Below are 21,972 nucleotides of genomic sequence, written 5' to 3' on the forward strand. Positions count from 1 at the left end.
CTGTCAATCTCATATGCTTGCTTCATAGTCAATTGGTTACCTTTCCCTTTTCCAGTGGTTAATTAGGTTAAAAAGAAAAAAAAAAGATTCGGGCTCTCGTCAGGCAGGAGCTTGTATCAACATATTTCACCTGTTAGTGCATCTTAAAACAAAACCAATGAACTACAGAGGATGTGGCGTATTGGCCAGATCTACCAACTTTGTAGCTGGGGAACCAGGTTTGAGTCTCGGCATCGACTCAACATCCTTTGATTAGTGTCCGCGTAAATGAATGTGTTCTTACTGGTGTTCATGAAAAGTGCCAGAGTTGATGATTAAGTGCTGGTGCTGAGCACCAGAAACCACCTGCCCGAATTGAGCACTGCTCTTGCCTTGTTTGACCCACCCCTTGGAGGGAAGCTTCTTTAACATTCTTGTAATTGGATGACAGCTTATATCAGGAAACTACTTTGAGTACATCTTGGGTGTGCATGGGTTTTCTTGCTCTCTCTCCCATCTGTTGCATCACCCTCAAGATCACAGACCCCACTCTTTTTCCCGGGGATTCACTTGAGTGGACTTTGCAGGGCTTGTTTTGGTCTGCCTCTGCATTCCACGTGTTGCATGAAAGCCTTGGCCTAGGCACACAAGGGCAACAGTTACTGTGCTTTGAAAGGGATGGGCGGGCTGTTGCACCCACTCTGCTGGTGTTTGAGGCAATAGATGTATTTATTATGACATGGAAGTAGAAAGTAGAACCATCTTCTCCTGGAGGCCCATACACATGCTCCCTGGTCTGTTGCATGGTGGCAAATGTCAGAAGCCTTTGTTGCAGTTGCAAGTCTCTGGGAAAAATAGCTAGGTCTTGACAAGTGTTTCCTTTAATTTCTGACACTTCGTTATTCACTGCCTCAGACAGCTGTTGGGCTCTTTTAAGTACCTGCACCGAATCCTCTGTGGTATTTTTAATGCTGGGTCATTTGAAAGAGCATTTTGAAATTGTGCCAAGTTTCTTGCCTAAAACGTTATTTGTAAAATAAACTTCTCTATTTATAAAGTTTGAGCCTCGAGGTACCTTTAAGGGTATGTGTTTGCGTTTGTGTGTGCCTTGCTGTTTGAAACCTTTCTGCTTTTTGCTAGCAATGTTCTACAAACAAGCATTGTCAAAACCAATACCTTGGCACTCGCATTATAGAGGCGACATCTCTGCTTATTTTTCTTTGTTGCTAATCGAACTTTTATAGTTACCTGAGCGTTGTCCATTAGTCCATAGTGTGCACTATATTGATGACAACATGTTTTGTGTAGCACTTGCTGTGACAGATGTGTGGACTTCTGAAGTTATGAATAGCATGTATTACTGTAACCCCGCCAGGGCTTTAAGTAGGATGAAAAAAACGGGGGTCTCTCAAAGGGTCGGGCCAATGTAATTAAGGGTGTGGCTTAAACACGTAAGCGAAAACTCTGTGCTTAGCCTAGTGTGCCGCCAGACTGGTATTTTGCTTCTTCTGTCAGCGCATCCAGATATATAATACAACCAGTAACATTACACCTTCAGCAAGCCAAAACTATTGCCTTTGTCAATGGTTGTTATTTGCATAAGCAACAAATATGACTTTGTTGAGCATAATATGACAATCCTTCTGTTCTGAAATGATGAGGTTGTGAAAGAACTTTAACAAGCCTCTTCGAAGTTACCCCAAAGGCAGTTAAGGGTGGCACTGCTGCAGAGTTAAGAATTTTTTTTCACCTAGAGGGTGATGGTAAAAATGGAGAGACCGAAAGGGACCCGTCTCGACACCTGCTGTTTAGAACTGCCCGTGCTCAGCACCGGCGGGACCCTGCCTACTTAAAGCCCTGAACCTAGTTGCGTTAGACTCTTTTGAAATGAGCCGGTTTTTAGCCATGATCTGCCGGTTACACAGGGGTTTCTGTTGACCAAGACCATGCACTAACCCCCTGCGGTGGCATAATGCAACATGAAGATCCCCTGAGAATATTCACGGGCCTTGGGCCGAATGGGAGGCCGCTGAAGGCTTGGGGCACCCCGTAAGGGTTGTCCCCTCACCGCCATGCGCCACAGGGGTGCAGCGGCCTGTGTGACGCCCTGACCCACTGAGATCTTTCAGGGGCTTGTCATTGGTGTTGCAAACGCTTGGTCAATGTCTTGTTTCCTTCAAACCTACATGAGGGCATCTCAAAGTTGCAGATACGCGGATCAGTTTCAGATTGTTTTACAATGTATTTCTTTATACATTAATACTACCAAGTATTTGTCCCTTCACTCCAAGTTTTCTCCTTCCTAGCATTAATAACATTCTCTGTTTCCTGGCGAGATGTGAGTGATTCACTTTGCCTGAGGTGTTCAACGGAGTGGGAGGAGGTTGGGAGGGGGCTCAGACGGGATCTACTGCAGCGGAACACATCATTGTATCCCATTTGCTAAATGTGTTTTTCTTTATATTAACATTATTCTTTGTAACACATCTTGTAGAAAGTGGCAGAACCTTCTCGCCTAAGGACTTGTGACAGGGAAAGCAATGACTAACGCGTCTTCTTTAATTATCATGTGTTTTTGGAGGATTACTGTCCTGACACCTAAGTTAGGCTTGCTGAAGGCGATGGCTTGCTATACGCATAAGGGACAGTTATTTTTGGCAGGGACTGCGATTTATGGATATTGAGGATAAAAGAACATGGCAATCAATGCACAAAAAAAGTCACAGCCATATAATGTCTGATTTGCAATGATTCCTGTTTTACTCACTACCACTTTCAACACATGAACTACATTTATCTAGCAGAAATAATAGTTTTGTCTTTTATGCACATTTCTGTGTGTATATCATCAACATTTGCGTGAAATATCTGTGGTTTGTGCATTTCTCATTTAGGAGAACACAATTGACTCTTTTTTTCATGAAAAATGTAACTAAATATGCTTTTGGCGTGAAATTGACTGCATTTATCCCTCATACATTCTTTTTTAATAGTTGGTGTACTTCACATAAGAGTCATGCTAGATATTAATGAGACTTTTACTGAAGGAACCAGTCTCTCTAGGTTAATTGTGTGAATTTGCATAATGTGAAATTTCAAGAACTATTTGGAATTTCTTGTAATGTTAAATTTAGGAATTTTGTAACTTTCACTTCTGTAGTTTAAATTTCACTCAGGCCTACATTTTCATTACTTTGAAGGTATTCTTTCTTGTATAGTGAAAGACCACAGCAGGTTTGTACAACATAGCTCGTTCTCTTTAAGAAAATTGATGGTCCGGTGCATAGGTGGGTCTCCTTCGGTCCGCTCTCAGCCGCAGACACATGCAAATGCTTCCAGAGTTCAAGTACTTATGCATGAGAAAACTAAAGCTCACACATTTGTCTGGTTACAAGTTTTATAAATATATATATAATATAGCGTCTAAGCAAGTTCTCGTGTGTTTACTTGTGTGAGCTCCAATGGTCGATGCATTCATTGGAGCTCAGAGGGTAGTCTGGACCACAGGGATGGAATGTTGCCCCAAAAAAATAGAAGTGCCATGGAGTGTTCACCTACCCCTGCAAACACAGTGAGACATTCCTCTGGGCTGGGAAACTGCGGGCAGCGTTCAGGAAAGCATTGAATTAGCGATATTTATGCCCACCTGCTCCAAATGCATAATTGATGAAGCAGCAGCACTTTTATAGTTAAAAATATGATTTGCTGATGTGGAGCAATAATGCCTCTGGTTGTGAAGTCAGACTCTGTAGTATTAAACATCTCCTCGAGCTTCCTTTCAAGAATGCATGGATTTTGCACCATGCTGTTGAAGCATCGTGCTGTAAATGAATACTTAGGCCACATTACTAAAACCTTAGCTTTGTCCGTAACACTTATATGGTAGAAAACATTTTCCGGGGACGTTTTGGGCTCACAGCCTAGCCATACCAACAGCAATAATTATAATAACAGTAAAACAGTAATAATATTAATTAAACATGATAGCCCGCATTCAAGCGTTGTGACTGTTGTTAAAGGCACTGAACCCGAGATATAGGCTAGAGCCAGAGGGAGAAGGCATTTATCAACCGTTATTGCCTGAAGCAGAAGGGCTATAAAGCTATTAGAACATTCCACCCACCTGGGGTAGAATGTTGCAATTAAATAAAAAAAAGGGAGAACCAGAAAGATAAGTTTTCTAAGGACACACTGTGCTTCCAGGCAAACAACAGGTTTGTTGTTCTTTCTACTTGTTGTTTACTAGAACTACCTCAACCCTTTTCCTTGGGGACCTGTGTATGTTGTGTGTTTTACTGGCGCTAGGGTGGTAGTGGCACTAAGGCAATGTGGCACCAGCTGCATCGAGCTGTGGGCGGGCTCCGCGCCGTTCCAGAGTTTTCTTAACGCTCTGGGGCTGTCTGTCCTGCTGGGAGACAGTAGTAACCATAACTAATGCTTGGACTGAGTCCAGGTGTACAGAAATAATAGGCCTGCCAGGTAATAAACAAACCAGTTATTTATCACTGCATTGACTTTTCTAATAACCACCTGGAATATTCTTCATCTTTGTCTATTGGTTAAAAAAAAGAGACAAAGAAAGACAATATAATCAGTAGTTCTGGCTAGCAGGGTTAAAAATCTGCTAATTCACAGAATTATGCACGTGCTTCCTTGCACATTTTCGTTAAACACATTGCAAGGCCTAAGCACTTTGGCAGTTTTTGTTACATAAATAAAAACAAGTGCCACATACTTCTGTCAAGGTTTACATATTTCATGGGAGTCACAGAGTCCCCAGTCCGAAATCTTTGCAAATTGTAGATTTCAAGTCGCACATTTGTTGGCCCAAATCAGGCTCCTGCACATTTCCCCCCCAATTGTTTTTTTTACTGCATTAAAAACATGTTTTTTCTTGCTGAGAAATCTTTCACCTACACCTCCCTGAAAAATATAGGTGCTTTGGGGACTTTCATCCTTTAAATGGCACTTACCCCAATCACTGTTTGGAAGTAACTTGTAGGGTACATTTAAGGGTGGCCATGCCTTTGGGAATGTTTGCGAATCTCCACAAAGCTATGACTGTTTGTGTGTGTTTCCAAAGGTCAGAACAACCACCCTGGATACATTTTCTCACCATAGACCCATTCTCCCACTACTTTTCTACTCTTACAGCTGTGGTAAATCTTGCCACCTGGTGGAGTTCATTCAAATGAGTGTTCCATAAAGGTCCCCTCACCAGGATCTGCCATTTTTAATTGTGGGGACACTTTTTGCACAGCTAATATGTGGATCTGACCAATAACATCTAACATCATTCAAAGTATGTTCCACAAACTGAGAAAGAAGAGGAACTTGCATCCTCCTCGTTCCCTGACTACCAGACCACTGGGGTTGGCCGGTACTGTATTTGGAAGTAGTTGGTGGTTGCAATTGTTGCTGTTGGGTCACCCTTTACTGTTACTGATGCTATCATCTCCGACTGCAAGTTTGACTTCATGGAGGATAATACAGGACTAGGGTGATGAGGGGATATGTAATCTCGTGAGTCTGAATGTACACAACGATACTAGTAAGTTATTGCAGTTTCTTTTGGGACTTCTCGTACCATCACCAACGATCTGCTTCCTGCCCACAGTCCCCGTCCTCACATTCCAATGTGCGCACTCCTAATTCTATTCTCAAGCTTTTCTCTCTCAAGGATCAACCACAACTTGTCCACTTTCGCACATCAAAATTCACTAATAACTAAATGTGCAGTATAATGAAATAAAGAGCCCAACATCAATCAGGACAATGCATGAACATAAAATTTGTACATTAAAATGCAAAATTGATTAAATAAAATACAAGGTTAAATGGCTTTACCATGCATTCCATCGGAAAACACAGGTAGTAAATAAGTCAATAATATTTCTAACAATGAGAAAATAAAAATATATATGTATCAGAAAGTACAATGGTGATTGGGTATATTAAAAGATCACACAACATGGTATACAATGACATACCTAACAATTGTACACAGTATGATATTAAGGATCTTAGACAAAATTACAGAACAACCCAGCTTCCTTCGGTGTCTACTGGGATGCTCACCACTCTCTACTTTTACATTCCTCACCATGTGGTTTCTTGGAGCTCGCTCGGACATAGTCACTCTGAGTCATCCAAAGTAAGTAGTATTATCACCCCTGTTTTTTTTTTCTGTCACCAACAGTGACATACTCCACACATAAATCAATCAACGTGGAGTTTGTATAGAGTGGCTGCTTACCCGTCAGGGTCTCCAGGTGCTGTTCTTCACCAGTGTTTAAAATAACTACATTCTTTTTAACTCCAGCAATTTTATAAGTTCCCATAACATTTGTGGTGCCCTTCTTTAAAAATCTAGATTTCTTGATATAAACTATTTCTCCCATATTCCATCTTTCACTCTTCTTTTTATGAAAGGAATAGTTTCTTTCTTTAGACCTTACACTGGTGGCCTCTAATGCTCTCACTGTTCACATCACCAACTTTACTACCAGTTCCATGGAACCATACATCTAAACATTACTTGGTTTTAGCAAACTACCCCTCATCCCTTCAAATGGGGCTATCTCAGTCACACTGTTAGGAGTGGTCCTATGTGCCCACAGGGCCTCTGTTAATGGCTCTACCAAGGATACCCCATTCTACAAAGCTCTTGGTACGCAACTAATTCAGTAATTTATTTATTACCTCTGAAAGACCATTAGTGGGGGGTGGTTGAGTGCTGTATGACAATGCACTGTAGGAAGGTTGAGTATTACGTTGTGATGCTGGTTAGGCTTCACCATGCAATACTCTCATAGACCCCAAAGATGGTCCATGGTTACACAATAATAAATCCTTACCTCAGTCCTGGTAGTGTGGTAAAGAGAAGCCAGACTTTACTAGAAGAATATGTACCGTAAGTAATTGACACAACTCGAAGTAATCCTGACTCCTATTCATAAAAATAAAGTGTATTTCTATTGTTCAAAATATTTATTGAATTATTATAATAAGCAATAAACAAAGACAATACAAAAATATTACTGAAAGAGAAATACCCAATTACAATATAGAGGTATCAAGAACATCAATTAATTTACAGTAGGTAACAGTAAATATATATTCATTGAAAAAACAAAAGGGGAGAGAAAGGAAACATCTATAAAAATATTACAATAACTGTAAAATAGAGCTACTATAACATGAATATTGGACTACCAGAATAGCAATAAATAACTAGATATAAATATGTATTTAAGTAGTTAAATATATATCAACAGGTTTCCAAAAAGAGTGATAAGAATTAGAATATGATTGGTAGCATTCAAAGTTAACTGAGCTCTTCTTCTGGTAAAAATAACCCATGACCACCAAGCGTGAACTGACAATAATGAAACATCTTTCCAATAGGATGTAATGGATTTTCTACCTCTTTTTCTACTGATACATGGAAAGATATTTGGCTTAATAGAATTTATGGTTGGTTACCTGTTTCACTTTATCAAACTAACTCATATATTTTATACAACTGTTTATGGACTCGATTACGTTTATTTCAAGCTAAACGTCTTCCGTCTTCAACTTGTTGGCACTGTAAATTACATACTTGTTCATTACAACATATGCTTTTTGATTGTCCTTTTGTTTTAAAATGTTGGATTGAAGTTTGGGATAATATAAAAAAGATATTTAATATTCATGATGATTTTTAATTTAAAATGTTAATCTGCAAATCTGCTGTTCTTTTGCAAAATCTAAATGACTTAGAAGGCAAACTTTTTCATTTTCTGCTATCTGCAGATTTAATACAGTATATTTCTAACTCAATGTGGACACCAAAAGGAATGCAATCAGATATATACAACCAGAGTTATGGATTTTAGAAGAAAACATCAATCACAGCAGTTCAGTACTGCAGAACATTTGCATTGTGATCAATGGGAAAACGTGGTAGTGACAATCAGTCACTTGCAGGTCGAGTTGCATGGAACTCAAGGAGGGTAAAGGTGATGCACATCCCAGGACCAAGCCACAACAGTCAATTCAATTTTACCTGGCCCTTGGAGCCAGAGTTCAAATTGGCCTGTCTGTCCCTGGTACTGAATGGGAGCTGAGGAAGAGCTGATTTTTACCATTTACACAGTGTTGCAGGGAACAAGCTGCAAAAACATAACCACAGGGTAGTTGCGGATGTCAGTCGAAGGTTGAATGAAGTTACCCCTAGGTGCAGCGTCGACTGCAGGGGTCGGTTGCAGGACTGGTGATCAATAAGCCTTGGCAACTGTAAACTTTGGAAAAATGTACTTCGACGTCCAGTGGTCCCGGGGAACACAGTAGCTGCCTGTACGTTTGTGGAAGGTAGGACTACAGTCCCAACAATGCTCTAGAACATCTGGATTTGGGCAAAACCTTGGAGGGCTGATGGCCAGTCATTTTTCGGATCCATAGCGCTGTTTTACCTTTAGTTTGCAGGGGAATAAATCCACTAGTCCAGGGGAGTCCGAGGGTGCTTCAGGCTCTCACAGGGTTCCCTCTGTCTGGGGGAGCTGAGAGTTAGCCTAGAACGAGTCTTGATCAGGCATTTCCAAGAGCATTGCCACAGGTGCAGAGTAGCCCTCTTGTGGTATGTGCCTGTGCCATTTTCGCAGACCATGTCTATTCTTTGTCCTCTTTGATGCAGAATGTTCAGTACTGAGGTCCTGGTGTCAGGGGTAGCCCTTAATCCTAGATTGAGGGGTGCCAGGGGTGTTTGCAAGTGGGCAATTGGCTTCTTTCCCCAGCAGCTAATACGCCCCCTGAGGTGAACACATCCAGAGTTGTAGGTCACCTTTTCTTCCTAGAACCCACTGTTTCCCCAGAAGTCTTCCTTAGCTGGACAGACCTATTAGCCCAACTTAGAAGTGTGGCTAGCCTCCCATTGGTGTATCCCTCATGCATACCTAATTTCCTGTGTGCCCAAGAGCAGATGTACATGCATATCAGTGATAGTGTAGCCTTTGAAGCTCACTGCCTTGATGTGCCACTTCACTAGCTTTCCTGGGAAGAAGGAGATGTGACCTCTTTTACTAAGGAGATAAAGTCCTATTCAATGGGGTGTGCCAATTTACACATAACCGTTTTAGGTAGAGAGCACTGGCACTGGGGCCTGGGCAGCAGGCTCCAGTGCACTTTCAGAGTCATAACCATAAGCTATGGAACAAAATGTTGGGGAGGGGGGTGATTATACAAAAAAGGCCCTTCTCTACATTTATTCCTAGCACACAAACGAAATCTCTAATTTCGTGTGACACAAACTGCACACCATTATCTGTCACCACATTTTTTGAAATCTCCCCCTTTTTTTAACTTTTCTTTTAAAAACTCAATTATTGTCCTGGAGGTGACATTATCGAAAAATGTACCTGTTACCCACTTTGTAGCATAATCAACAACCAGTACCACTAATCTCTCTGAAGGCCTCAACAAATCAATAAGCCCCATTATATCGATTCCTAACTTTTGCCAGGGATCATTGGGAACTTCTGGTGGTGAAAGGGGAGCTTGTCATACTTTCCTCCCCTCCTCATGCCAGAGCCTCCCTTTTCGCAACCAAGTACTGAAATTCTGACCCCTTGAGTGTCTTGGATGGAAAACTAATCACCTTTTCTTGCCAATTATCCAGCTAGGACAAGACCGTACCCATCCCAGATGTCACCACGTGGTGAGCTTCAATGTACACAATGACATGGGTATGTTATTGCAGTGTTTATGGAGACTTCTGTACTATCACCAACTGTCTGCTCCCTTCCCACAGTCCCCTTCCTCACACTCCAACGCCCACACTCTGCATTCCATTCTAGAGCTTATCTCTCTCTCTCTCTCTCTCTCTCTCTCTCTCTCTCTCTCTCTCTCTCTCTCTCTCTCTCTCTCTCTCTCTCTCTCTCGACTCATCGACAACATAATCCTACAGTGGTTGTTTACAGCCCTTGCTGTGTCCATCTTTGAAGCAATGAACCACTCTTGTCATCTTCCCTTTTTTCCGGCTCCTTCCCTGAGACCAAAATCATAATTAGTATCCTTCTATTCTCCTCCCCTTTCATACCTCACATTTCTTAAAACCTGCAAGTAAAGTGTTCTTGTTGACCTTTGGATGATGCTCTAATTATAAGTATTATATCATAGGTCTTGTGAAGCATATTGGTCATTGGAGTTTCTCTTTACAGAGGAAAGCATGCAGAGTAACGTCTTGATATTGGAGTATAGACTCCCATTGTGCAGCCCTGATTTGCATTTTTCATCAGTGATCGCTAACCCTCCGCCACCCACGGTTTGCTGTGATTTCATAATGAATTGTCTGAGGAAACAAAATTGCTGACATTTGTAATGATTTTTTTCATCAGTCTTGCGTCTATAATTACCATTAATCTTGAGGGCAGGGCGCAAGCCAGGGGTGTTGTTTTAAGGGTACAATTTAGCTAACTGTCTAAGGTAAGCATTAAATTTGGGATTGACTCAGAGTTGGGCTAGATGTAGGTTTAAGTTAAAAGTTCGCAATATGCTTAACTTCAGTCTTGGGGTCAGCACACAAGGATAGTGTTAGCACAAGCAAGTGTCTGTGCTTAGCATTAGTCTTTGAGTCTGGCTTATGGTTATACTTACTCTTGTGAGAAGCACATAGGGATATGGATAATTTCAGGGTTGGCATTACACTTAGGCGTAGGCCATTGTTAGACTCACAGCTAGTTAAAGTATGACACCTTCTACGGCATGGACAAAGCACAGCTATCCTCAAACAGATTTTTAGTTTAGGTCATTTAGAAGGTTGTGCAGTAGTTGAGGGTACACAACTAGCCACTCCATGTAACAAAGCCCTCAGCTTTAAGCTGAAAGCATTAGACTTAAGGTTGGCTCATGAAATATTTTGTTTATGCCTTTTGCCATCACATTTTACAGGATTGTAGTCTTTAATTTTAATTGTATTTATAGAGCTCTTACTACCCCTAACGAGGCATCAAAGCGTTGTGCTCATGTTTTAATTAATTGCTTTTTGGATTTTGAGTTTAAACATAAATGTTTTGAAAGCATAATATTTTATCAATTGTATATAACCTGTAACTTTTAGTTGCCTCCATTATTCAGATGAAATCATTGTCCAAAGCATTTTAGGTCTGGCGTTAGTTTTTTTCCACATAACCTTTATTGCTTTTTCATGTTATACAGTCACAAGACATTGAACATGGTGCGTCCACAAGGCACCATGGTACATAATGTAGTAGAAGGTAGTACGTGCAGAGTATATACAAAGGCATGCCTAACGTAAATAATTGAGAGCTAAGACATTGAGTACAGCAATCATAACTCCCAACCCATCCCTCCCTCTAAACTATGAACTGTGCTACCTAGTTGTAAGAGTGCAAATATGAAGTGTCCTATGTTGGAGTGAATGTGAAAGTTTGCAGATAACCACTCTGTTTAAAGGGTCCCGGTTGCGGCGCGGGGTTGTGGCACAGGGGGTGGTTACGACGTGCTTGTCTGGGGTTAGTTAACATATTTAGATTTTTCTTTGCTTTAGCTAATGTTGTTTTTTTTAAGTAGATGAAGGCATGAAAGCTTCCTGGACAGTTTTGCAGAAACCGCCCCAGTATTACAAAACTTTGATAAAAGATCAAATACTTAATTCTATTAAAATAATTTATCATAAAAGTACAGCAGCACAAAATTAATCATAGACCAATATAAAGAGCATTAAATCTAAAAGATGCAACACATGAATAAGTAAATGTAATATACATTCTTCTGCGACAGCTCATTTTAACAAGCATTTACAATGCAATGGTCTCGGCATCATTAAAGGTAGAGCTATTGGCATTGCTCATGACATTTCTTTTTTTTTTTTAAATCATCAATGGCATTGTCATTTACATTGCCAATAGCTTAATCGTTATATAAATGGCATTGCCATTGACAATGCCAATAGCTACACCCTACACAGAGCCACCCTCACACAGACACGCTCAACAGCACTCTGTACTTAACAGCACACTGCACTCAACAGCACACTGCACTCAACAGCACACTGCACTCAACAGCACACTGCACTCAACAGCACTCTACTGCACTCAACAGCACTCTACTGCACTCAACAGCACTCTACTGCACTCCACAGCACTCCACAGCACTCTACTCTGTATTTAACCCCTGTGCATTTTGGATAGCACAACAGAGGGCTTTTAGCCGCTTCGCATTACACAAAGTTACACCCATTTGTTTCTTAGCCATGGGAAGATTTCGTGAATAGCTGAGACACTCAAGATAAAGAGCTGATGGGGAAACTCCGACCCGGCTCCCCAGGTCTAATGTCAGCAGCTCTGGCTGTAAGGCCACATTCTGAATAGATTGAAGGTGGCAGTCAGAAGTCGCCTGAAAGCTCTTCTCATTATGGGATCAGGTCTTCAACAGGGCCATGAGCTGGGGGTTGAGCAGAGCATTGTCGAGGCAGAAGTACATGGTATGGGGAGGTGCTGAGAAAAAGTGACGCGTTCATTCTGGAATTGATCTTCTCTGCCATGTCCGAGGGCAGCCCTGTGACACCAGAGGCGCGCGCCCGGCTGGGCTCAGCAGGAGCAGCAGAAGCGAGTCCCTGCTGCCAGGGGTCAGTTACCGCCACGGGGTCTGGTTCCTCTTTCGGGCCCCTGCACTCCTCCTCCTTCCTCGCCGCCTGCAGCAGGACGTGCCTCGAGCGCCCAGGGCCTCGGTTCCCGTCAGCCAGGGGTGTTTCCCGTTGGTCTGTTTTTACTGCGACCTGACGGCACACAACTGCCCCCTTGCCGTGCTTTATATGTTGGCGTCAGCTAAACAGAGCGGCACACAGCAACTGGCACTGTAAACACTTGGTTCGCGGTGCCAGTGAGCAGGGAGCAATAAACCGGAAGTGGGAAGCGTCGCATGCATTTAACCTTCCTGTCCGACGAGGCACTTAGCTCTCTTTTCTGCCCATGAGCTACATCTGGCATGCAGAACGCCCCCAGTGCGTGGTCACTGTAGCCTCACCCTTAAAACACAGTTTTTTTTGCCCACGCATACAAAGCTATGCAAGCCAGCATAGGTACTTTATTCATTTACACGAGGCACACTGCAAAAGCAATCGCCCTTCCACGCTTAAAAGCCCAAATAATTGCATCAATAAATAGTCTATGTGGACTCTCGATAGCCACTAGCTCCCAAACGCTCATTAAAAAAAGTGCGGCCTGGAAAAAACCCAATTTGATATTTAATAGTTTAAAGAAGTCCTGATTCACAGTAGAGATACTCCTCACACCAGTAATAGAGTATTCGAACATCCAGTGGCTAAACAAACAGGCCTGGTCTTTTTGACCTACTGGCTTTGGTAATGTTTTACACGCCACTGCCGGACACCATCAGCAAAAATATATATTTTAAAAAAGCAGATTTTTCTTAAAAACGCTGACGCGCGCAAGTAAGCATGCATCATTCCGTTCTAGTTAACTAGTTCGAACATGTACATGTACCAACATACATGCATGCACAAATGACATGACACTGCCTCCATTTTTATATCTATATATATTTTTTTAATTTCAGTTATAGTGCAAATAACATTTGAATTTGGAGTTGTAAATAAAACGAGCGCTGCACCAATCAGTGCGCAGCTCTCAGGCAAGCCCCGGTGACGTCATCGATGGTTCCCAGGAGTCAGCCACTCGCAGCGCGGCTCCCGGGCCAGGCTTTGATGGCGCGGGGAGATTCGGCCAATGAGAGCGCGGCTCTTGAGGACAGGCCCACAGCAGCGGCCTATTAGAGCGCGGCTCCGCCGAGAAACGGCCAATCGGGTCGCGGCCCCTTCGTCTTCGGCTCTACGATCTCAGAGCGGGGAAAACAGCTGCTAGGTCAATTTCAGGGGCCCAGGTCGCGGCGGTGAAGTGCGGCAGATCGGGGAAAGGCGCCCAAGGTCGGCAGGGCGAGTTTAGCAGTCGCAGGTCCCGGCCGGGTATCGGTTTGGCCCTGAGGACGTTCACGAGCTCACAACCACCTCCACACACGTGCCGATGAGCACGTCGATCTCGCAAAATGGCGGAAAAAATCTCCGAGTTTTTTTCCGGATTTGGGGGCGTGTTCGGTGGGCGTGGCTAAAAAGTGGAAAGAAGAACACCGAACACACCTCCAAATCCGAAAGGACGGAGCCTATTTAGAGTGATGGCTCTCTCCTCGAATGGATGGCCTCCGTTTAGGAAGCCAGCCAATGGGAGAGAGCCAAAATTAGAGGCGGGATGAAGAGCCCCTCTAAGAGACATAAGATCTCGCTACTTCCGGTTCTGACTAACCGGATAGTACCTCGACCTAAAAAGGAGCCCATGACAACACAGGTGGAAGAGCCTCTTAATGTCAGGTAAAAAAAATAAAGCATGCCTAAATGATCTAAAATTAAACACTTACAAATTAAGTTTAAAAAAACCTTGTATATGTTACATGAAATTTATACACAAAAAAAGTGAGATGTAGTAATACGTATTCCACCACAAAAAATCAAAAGGCTAGTGGCCTACTTCAGAAGCCTTGACTTTGCCAATGAGTATTAATATTTTGTTTTAATGGTACAGCCCAATGAAATTTACTTTGTTTCTATTTTCTGAAACCTTTCGTGTGGTTTTCTTGTTGGTGTTCTTCTCCATGCCTAAGGTTTGATTTACAGAAATAGGAAACCAAATGCTAATAATTGCTGGATGTTTTAAATTGTGACTTTGTTTTGCCTTAACTCACAAAACTAGCTGTATCCATGAATGCCAACTATTGGCATGTTACGTGAACAAAAAATGCACAAAGGATTTACGTAACACAGAACTTGGTGGCATTTCCTTACCTTTTGTTGTCCATCTTGACAGCATAGCTGTCACCGGACCATATGTGATCAACAGCAAACAGCTTTAAAAGTACAATTGAGATAGTGGTCTCGGCCCCTCCCACATTTTGGTTCCCTTGAATAAAGCATTTGATTGGACAGACGTTATGTGCTTCCATGGAAAAAAGTGTGTGTATTGCACTTTTTGCCTTATTGGAAAGCTTATACTCAATAATCAAATGTGTTTGATAAGGTGGTAAGCCAGTGATGATGGCTATTACCCTACTCTATTTACTATAAAATGTTACAGTAAAGACAGTTGGCCTAAAATATTTATAGTAAAAAGCACATCTTACAGACAGAAGACAATAGTGGATTGTAAATACTCTGTATTAGAACAATGGAATGTTGGGGAGCTCCTTTGAAAACAATGGAGTGCTCTGAGCCTTTAATGGCTGATAGCCCGGAGCTTCAACATTCCAATGTTGTCGTTCACAGCTGTTGCTGTGAACAAAGGCCTCATGGAGCCCGAGGGGATTTGAATCCCCTTAGGCTCTGTGAGGCCTTTGTTTTGATTTGTTAGAACATTCTGTTCTGTAGTGGTAGAATGTATAGGAGTACTGAATTTGGCACTATGCAATTCAGACTTCGCCTCAAGCTCGGGGCACAATATCTAAAAAAAAAAGAAAAATAAGTGGGAGGACTAACCAGATGAGGCAGTAAGCAAGGGACATTGGTGCATGCCGTCATAGCATGGGACATCGCACGTGGCATCACAGGAAGTGGTATCACAGCCCATGACCTCACAGGACGTGACATTACATGAAGTAACATCAGATCTTAACACCACAGTCATATGTTAAGCAGTTCTATCACAAATACACTTGAGTGCATTCCAAGATTTAACAAGTGAGACTTTGTATTGGGGTGTGCAAAAAAAGTGATGCAACTCAACTCAAAATCAGAGCTTTTATTTATACATTTTGTTAAAACTCTGCTACAAAGAAATTGGCAGCAAGGGAAAATGTGGCAGTGTATCTGTTAACATTATTGGTTGCAAAGTCTGCATTTTAAAATATCTTATGGGGTTAAGGCACCTGGTGCAGAGATATTTGTGTGCCCAGTAAATTGCAGGGAATAATAAAAATGATAAGAATACTCTGGAAGTTAACGTATTTGCTAGAGAGATCGGTATTTTGTCTATTTCCAGTTTTCAATTAAAGTACCACCCTACCAATGAGGGTTAATGTGTCTCAAGAAAATCACATCTAGCATGCAGGTTACAGATTTTTTTTATGTAACTAGGGAAGTGGGGTACTGCTTTTAACACAAAGATCATTTTGTTACAGTTCACAACTTGTATTCCTTCTAATATAACACAGTGAGCTATGAAGGACATGTGATTCCTACACTGTGTAATCCTCACTGTTTTATATAACACCTCATGTACATTCATTAACACGCACATGATTTATTGTTAATGTATAATGTTTACGTGCGATGTAAAGCACTATGACATTCTATTGAGATGACTAGTTCTAAAAAAAGAAATAAAACAAAATTGTTGTATTTAAATTGTTATTTGTGTAAATACCGGGACAGACCAACACATCTGACGTTCTAACAGTGCATGCATATCTCTTAATTACATGGACTGACCAAAGTCAAAAGCATGGCTCTCTTGACTATTCTGTGAAGTGATTAGCTGTGTGCCCTTGTTTCCCTTCCATTGCATTAGGTGTGATGCTCCAGATACCTCCCACCTGGGATTCTCTAACTAAGGGAGGCCTGATGTCCCCTTAACTTCAACTTTTGTTTTGGGCCAGCTGGAATTTAAATTCCCCTTCCTCCCCTCTACGTTGCTGCTCATAATAAAAGCAGATAATGTGCAAGCGCTGCTGAAAGTGTCCAGGTGTCTCAAACCTACACTGGGACAAATCCAACATATTTTAGTGGGACTCAACCTATTGGCAAGGTGGTCGGTGTCCACCCTGGGAAAATAGGAGGTAGACCCCGTCTATCCTTGTGTACCCCTGACTTGTTATCTGCACAAGCTAACATAATGGGTCCTGTGGTGTGAAACAGTAAGAATTACGTAGCTAAAACTAAAATAACGGTGAATGCCAAAATACCCCTGCGAACAAATATTTCTGATTTCAACCTCCATGAATATGGCCCCTACATTTAGGAATGTCAGAAAACGTACACAAGAACCGAAAAAGAGGTCCAGTACACAAGTTTCCATTTTGAAACCCCCCAAAAAACAATGGTCTGTATGCTGCATAGGAAGATTAAGTTTAAATAAATATTTTATTGGACACCTGGACAAGTTAGTTGTTAGGTGGTTTGATTCTTCGGCTCTGGCGTGAAACAAAATGCCCATCGTACTGCGCAATATTTAACCACATGTCGACTTCTGCATGATTGTCTTGAATATTTTGTGTAGGACAATAGTCTACTCATTGCTTTCTTTAAAAAAACAGTGAAAAAAACATTTTTGCCTATGCAGCTTGGTTGCGGTGACATGTATCATTGTTAAAACTAGGTCATGAAGGAAAGTGGCACTTTCAGGATTTATTGGGAACAGAACTATATTTACCAAAGAAGTGGGTCCTATTTTTACTGTCTGCCTAGTAAAAGTCGGACCGAGAAAGGGTTAAAAGGTGTGGGAATCACTGTGGCAACACTGGATCCCCCATGCTATTCCCCCTTAATAGACAGGAGCTATGCTCATGCCACCCCACTTGAATTATGGATGCCACCAGTATCTATACTTCTGGGGTCGAAGGAGTGTTGGATACCTGACCGAATTCCAGCCAACGTTTAATTAAGCTGGCAGTTCTGGTTATCTGCACAGGGCTGGTGTTGGTCACAGAACAGAGCAGTATTTCTGGACGCCAGATTAATTCAAAGCAGACAATTCACTATAAGAATACTGATACATTTTCTTTTCTCCGATCTCCGAACACATGAGGCCAATTACGATGTTGGTCGGAAAGGCTCCGAACGGCATTCGGTTTGTCTGAATCCAATTCCCAGCTCGCATTTCCAACCAACTCGGAAACACATCCGACCAACCAATAACAACAGTCGGAAACCGTTAGGTCATTCATACTCGGGTCCGATCGGTATTTGGAGAAACAGAGTCAGTCAGAGCAGAGTCATACAGATCTATGGACTGCGTATTCAACCGATGCTTTATGTTGTCAGATTCGGACAGGTTTTCCGAATCGGTTTGGCCGACATGGATCGGCTGTCAGAATCTGAATTTGGGGGCCCTTAGCTGGCTCCCCCTCCCCCGGAGACCTCTGGTTGGGGCCTATGGGGGTACACATGGGTTCCCGCTTTCCAACCATGCACAGTGTGGCTGGCACCAAGGGGTCCCCGCCTCAAGGTGCAAGTTTTTCCGCGACCACCCCTTTTTCTAATGGGACCTTGTGTTGTCCGTCAGAACACAGCCTCCCATTGCAGTCAATGGGAGTCCGACCGAAAGGTGTTTGGAAACATCGTAATCAGTCGGTCGGACTCCCCGAATCTGATTCGGTCGGAAACAATTCCAAGACAGAGTCTGTCGGAATGCTTTCTGAACTAGGCCCTTCGTTTTTAATTTCTTAAAGAGCCTTTATTTTAAATTAAATCTGTATTATATTTTTTGACAGGGTATATATCGCAGCATTAATTCAGAAAAAAATACTCCTCTGCAATAATGAGAGATTTCCCAATGTTGTCTGTAAAAGATTTATTGAGATGCCAGATAATGCTTTACTTTGTTATATTGCTCAATTGAACCTACCGTTCAGATGTTGACAAACCAGGGCTTCAGCTTTTTCTAATATTTCCTTTTGGTATGATCCCACCTCTGTAATTGTTATTATGATGAGCAGGATTGGTTTTCAGACAGTCCTGAAGAAGGATTTAGTGGCAGAGTGGTATTTAGTTCCACTGTGAATGCCACAACTCTTTGGGACTCTCTGGCCCTTCATTTGACCAGGCAATGCCCTTCCTTTGGGATGCCATTAACAGTGCACGTCTCTTGGCAGTTTTGCAGTGGTATATTCCACTGAAGCATGCCACTATTAGTCGGTGAGGGTCATATAAAAGAAAAGATTTATTTTCCTTGGCTTTACATCATTGGTTGGGACCTTGAGGGGTATACCATGTGTGGTCTTTTTCTGGCCATTTCAGTATGTTAATTGTGAGTTTTAGAATATTGTAAAAGACCACACACTCCATGATTGAAGTGGGGACAAATGAGGTAAATAGTGGTACTATGCAGTTATAGATCACAGTGCTACTTAATTCTTTGCAGCACAACATAGTGGCAAAAGGGAAAGCAACGTATACAGTCACAGGGGAATGGGCAATGCACATGGCAGTGCTGTCTCTGTGATGAACCACTAATTACAAATTCATATGTATATCCGATCAATGCCCAGCACTTTAACTTACTAGAGCCATTTCTCAAAAAAGCCATGATGGCTGACAGAAGAGTGTCCTAAATATTATTTTTAAAATGTTATTTCCAACTAATAAAAAAATGATCACTTTCTTAAATATGTATTTCATGACATTGCCAAAACTCTTAGTTGCAAAGTTAGGCGATTTGCTGCAAGGCCTTAATTTGTATGTGGCCTTTTGGGCGAAATTCCACCTAGCGTCACATTGGGGTTTTGTCTGGTTGTGATTCTCATACATATTTATTCCAACAGACAGTATAGTATTGATGAAAATAACACAATCTATCTTGTTTTTGATCAGATAATTCGTTTTCCACACAACAAGTTATGAAAATGCACAATGAAAGCTTTTAATACACAATGATACTGAAGTAGACACTGTTACACAGGTCTCATGACTAATTCCTGTATTACATATATCTGAAAATTGTGATGTTTTGCAGCATTGTTTCAATGGCCTTTTTCTTATCACCTACATGCTCCCTTCTACCTCTATTGTATACATTTATTTTACCTCATCAATCACTCACCCCCCCCACCACTTAACTATTAACCCCCCCCCCCCCCACTTGACTATTAAAATGGACAGAAGATTCCCTCCATAAACGTTTTACTTATTTATTAAGTCATTCCTTTCACTCATCAAATCTGGTTACATTTTCTGGTCTAGGTGCTAATTTTTCAAAGGTTCATGATGTCTGGCAGGGCACAAATATTGAAGAGGCAGAAAATATATTACAGTGTGTATGTATGGACGCCATCTTGCAATGGTTGGTGAACCACCAAAAGGCTTTGTGTTATCAACTATTGACTTTAAGAGCGATTGATTTTTACGTCTCAGAGTAAGGTGTTTTACACTCTGACTTAACACCATTGAATGAGTTACTTTGCAGTGCATGGGTCCGATAGTGTGAATGATCATCGAATGCTGTTCATTATGGCAGAGCGATGTTTGTACGCAACATCTGCAGCTCGATTTGCTGCACCGGCTTAACGTGTTGCATATTGTTAATCAGTCAGCTCATGAAATATTGATACATGTAGCTTTTTAATTATGCAGAGACATGAATACTAAAAGAGTTAGTCCTTAAATCATCAGTTCCACGTATCGTAAAAGTGCAGAAGAGAGCGAGCCTGCCGCAGGCAAAATGTCTGAAGAGCATAATAGCTTGCATAAATCCCTTCAGAAGGCTGACAATATAAACTTTCATATCATATGAATATTTCCTTTCTACCAGTAACTGCCTGGTTATAAAAACATTGATTGTTGTAAAGGCTTTACCACCTTCATTTGACGTAAAACTACTGACCGGACCCCACATTTGTAATATATTAATTGGCTGACAAAATATATTCCAGATAATTTATAATCTGGATTCGTTCCAAAACGTGGATGAAGTCGCAGCGCCAAAAAAAACGACAGTTGACGACTTTCTACGTTTGAACCCCTGCATATTTTAATACAAGAAGGTTGCATAAACTGGTGCCATAGCTCACTGGGGTAATCCACTTGTTTAAGCCTTTTGAATGTAATTACCTTTCAATTTTGGTGGGTGTCGTAAAGCTGAAGTCTTAATATTCTGAATCCAGTTGATTGCATTTTAAGAAAACTTACATTTAAGTGGTGTATTAGTGAATTAATTCATCTCTTCTGTCTACCTAAAAATTCTGCAGTGTTAAACTTTCAAAGTTCTCAATGAGCACGACCTGTTTATTTTCATCAAATTAATTCAGGATGTATTTGTCAAAATGCATCTCTGAACGCTACCTACATTAACTCGCTATTATGCTTTCATATTTTTCTCTCAAACTATTTTCCGATGACCAGTCCCTTTGGTACAGGCTTGTGGTGACCACTGCTTTCGATGATGTTAAGAGGAACTCGGCATCACATATGCCTTAAAAACATAGCAAAAGAAAACACTAAGCATCAAAATGGGTGTTGTGAAAGTAGGACCAATTAACTGCTATAACATAAAGTCGGTTCATGTTAATGTTAATGTTATGGGGTATTTATACAAGCGCACGGCTACTCAAAGGAGTGTCCCGGCGCTAAAGAAAAAGAAAGAAGAAAGAAGACCCTGAAGTAGAGGGACCCAGATTACTCTTAGTCAAACGCAATTCACACTATTGATGGAACAGCCAGGTCTTAAATTGGAGTCTAAAGCTTAAGAGCTCAGATTCTTGTCTCAAGAATATAGGCAGCGAGTTCCAAAGACTGCTCACTACCACCTGAAAGGAGCGAACACCCTTCCAGATCCGACAGAATGTTGGTACCAACAACAACATCTGTTTGCCAACACCCTGCTGAAATTCTAAAGCTCTGTGGCCCATTGCTTTCACTGGGAGACATACCATCAGTAAGTGCAGCAGTTTATTTAGGGACAGGATGCAGGACAAACAAAAGCATTTGTTTGTCAAGTTGACAAACAAAGTTTTTTTTAGTTGTTGTAAAAGAGCTCCATGCCGAGGTTTCTCTTTTAATGGCGGCTGCGCGTCTTTCCTTAGATGTGGCTCATCAATCAATCAATCAATCAATCAATCAATCAATCAAAGCATTTATATAGCGCACTACTCACCCAGAGGGTCTCAAGGCGCTGGGGGAGGGGGGTCCACTACTGCTCGAACAGCCAGGTCTTGAGTTGCTTCCTGAAGGCGAGGTGGTCCTGGGTCAGGCGGAGGTGGGTCGGCAGGGAGTTCCAT

The 21,972-nt window shown here is 41.7% G+C and overlaps 1 protein-coding gene across 11 annotated transcripts in view; it reads left to right on the top strand.

Annotated features, from left to right (window-relative positions):
* LOC147697229 (F-box-like/WD repeat-containing protein TBL1X) overlaps window positions 1–21,972 on the top strand; it is a 929,968-nt gene that overhangs the window by 632,087 nt on the left and 275,909 nt on the right. The window lies entirely within an intron of this gene.

This window comes from Lissotriton vulgaris, chromosome 8, assembly GCF_964263255.1.
Source record: "Lissotriton vulgaris chromosome 8, aLisVul1.2, whole genome shotgun sequence".
Lineage (NCBI taxonomy): Eukaryota > Metazoa > Chordata > Amphibia > Caudata > Salamandridae > Lissotriton > Lissotriton vulgaris.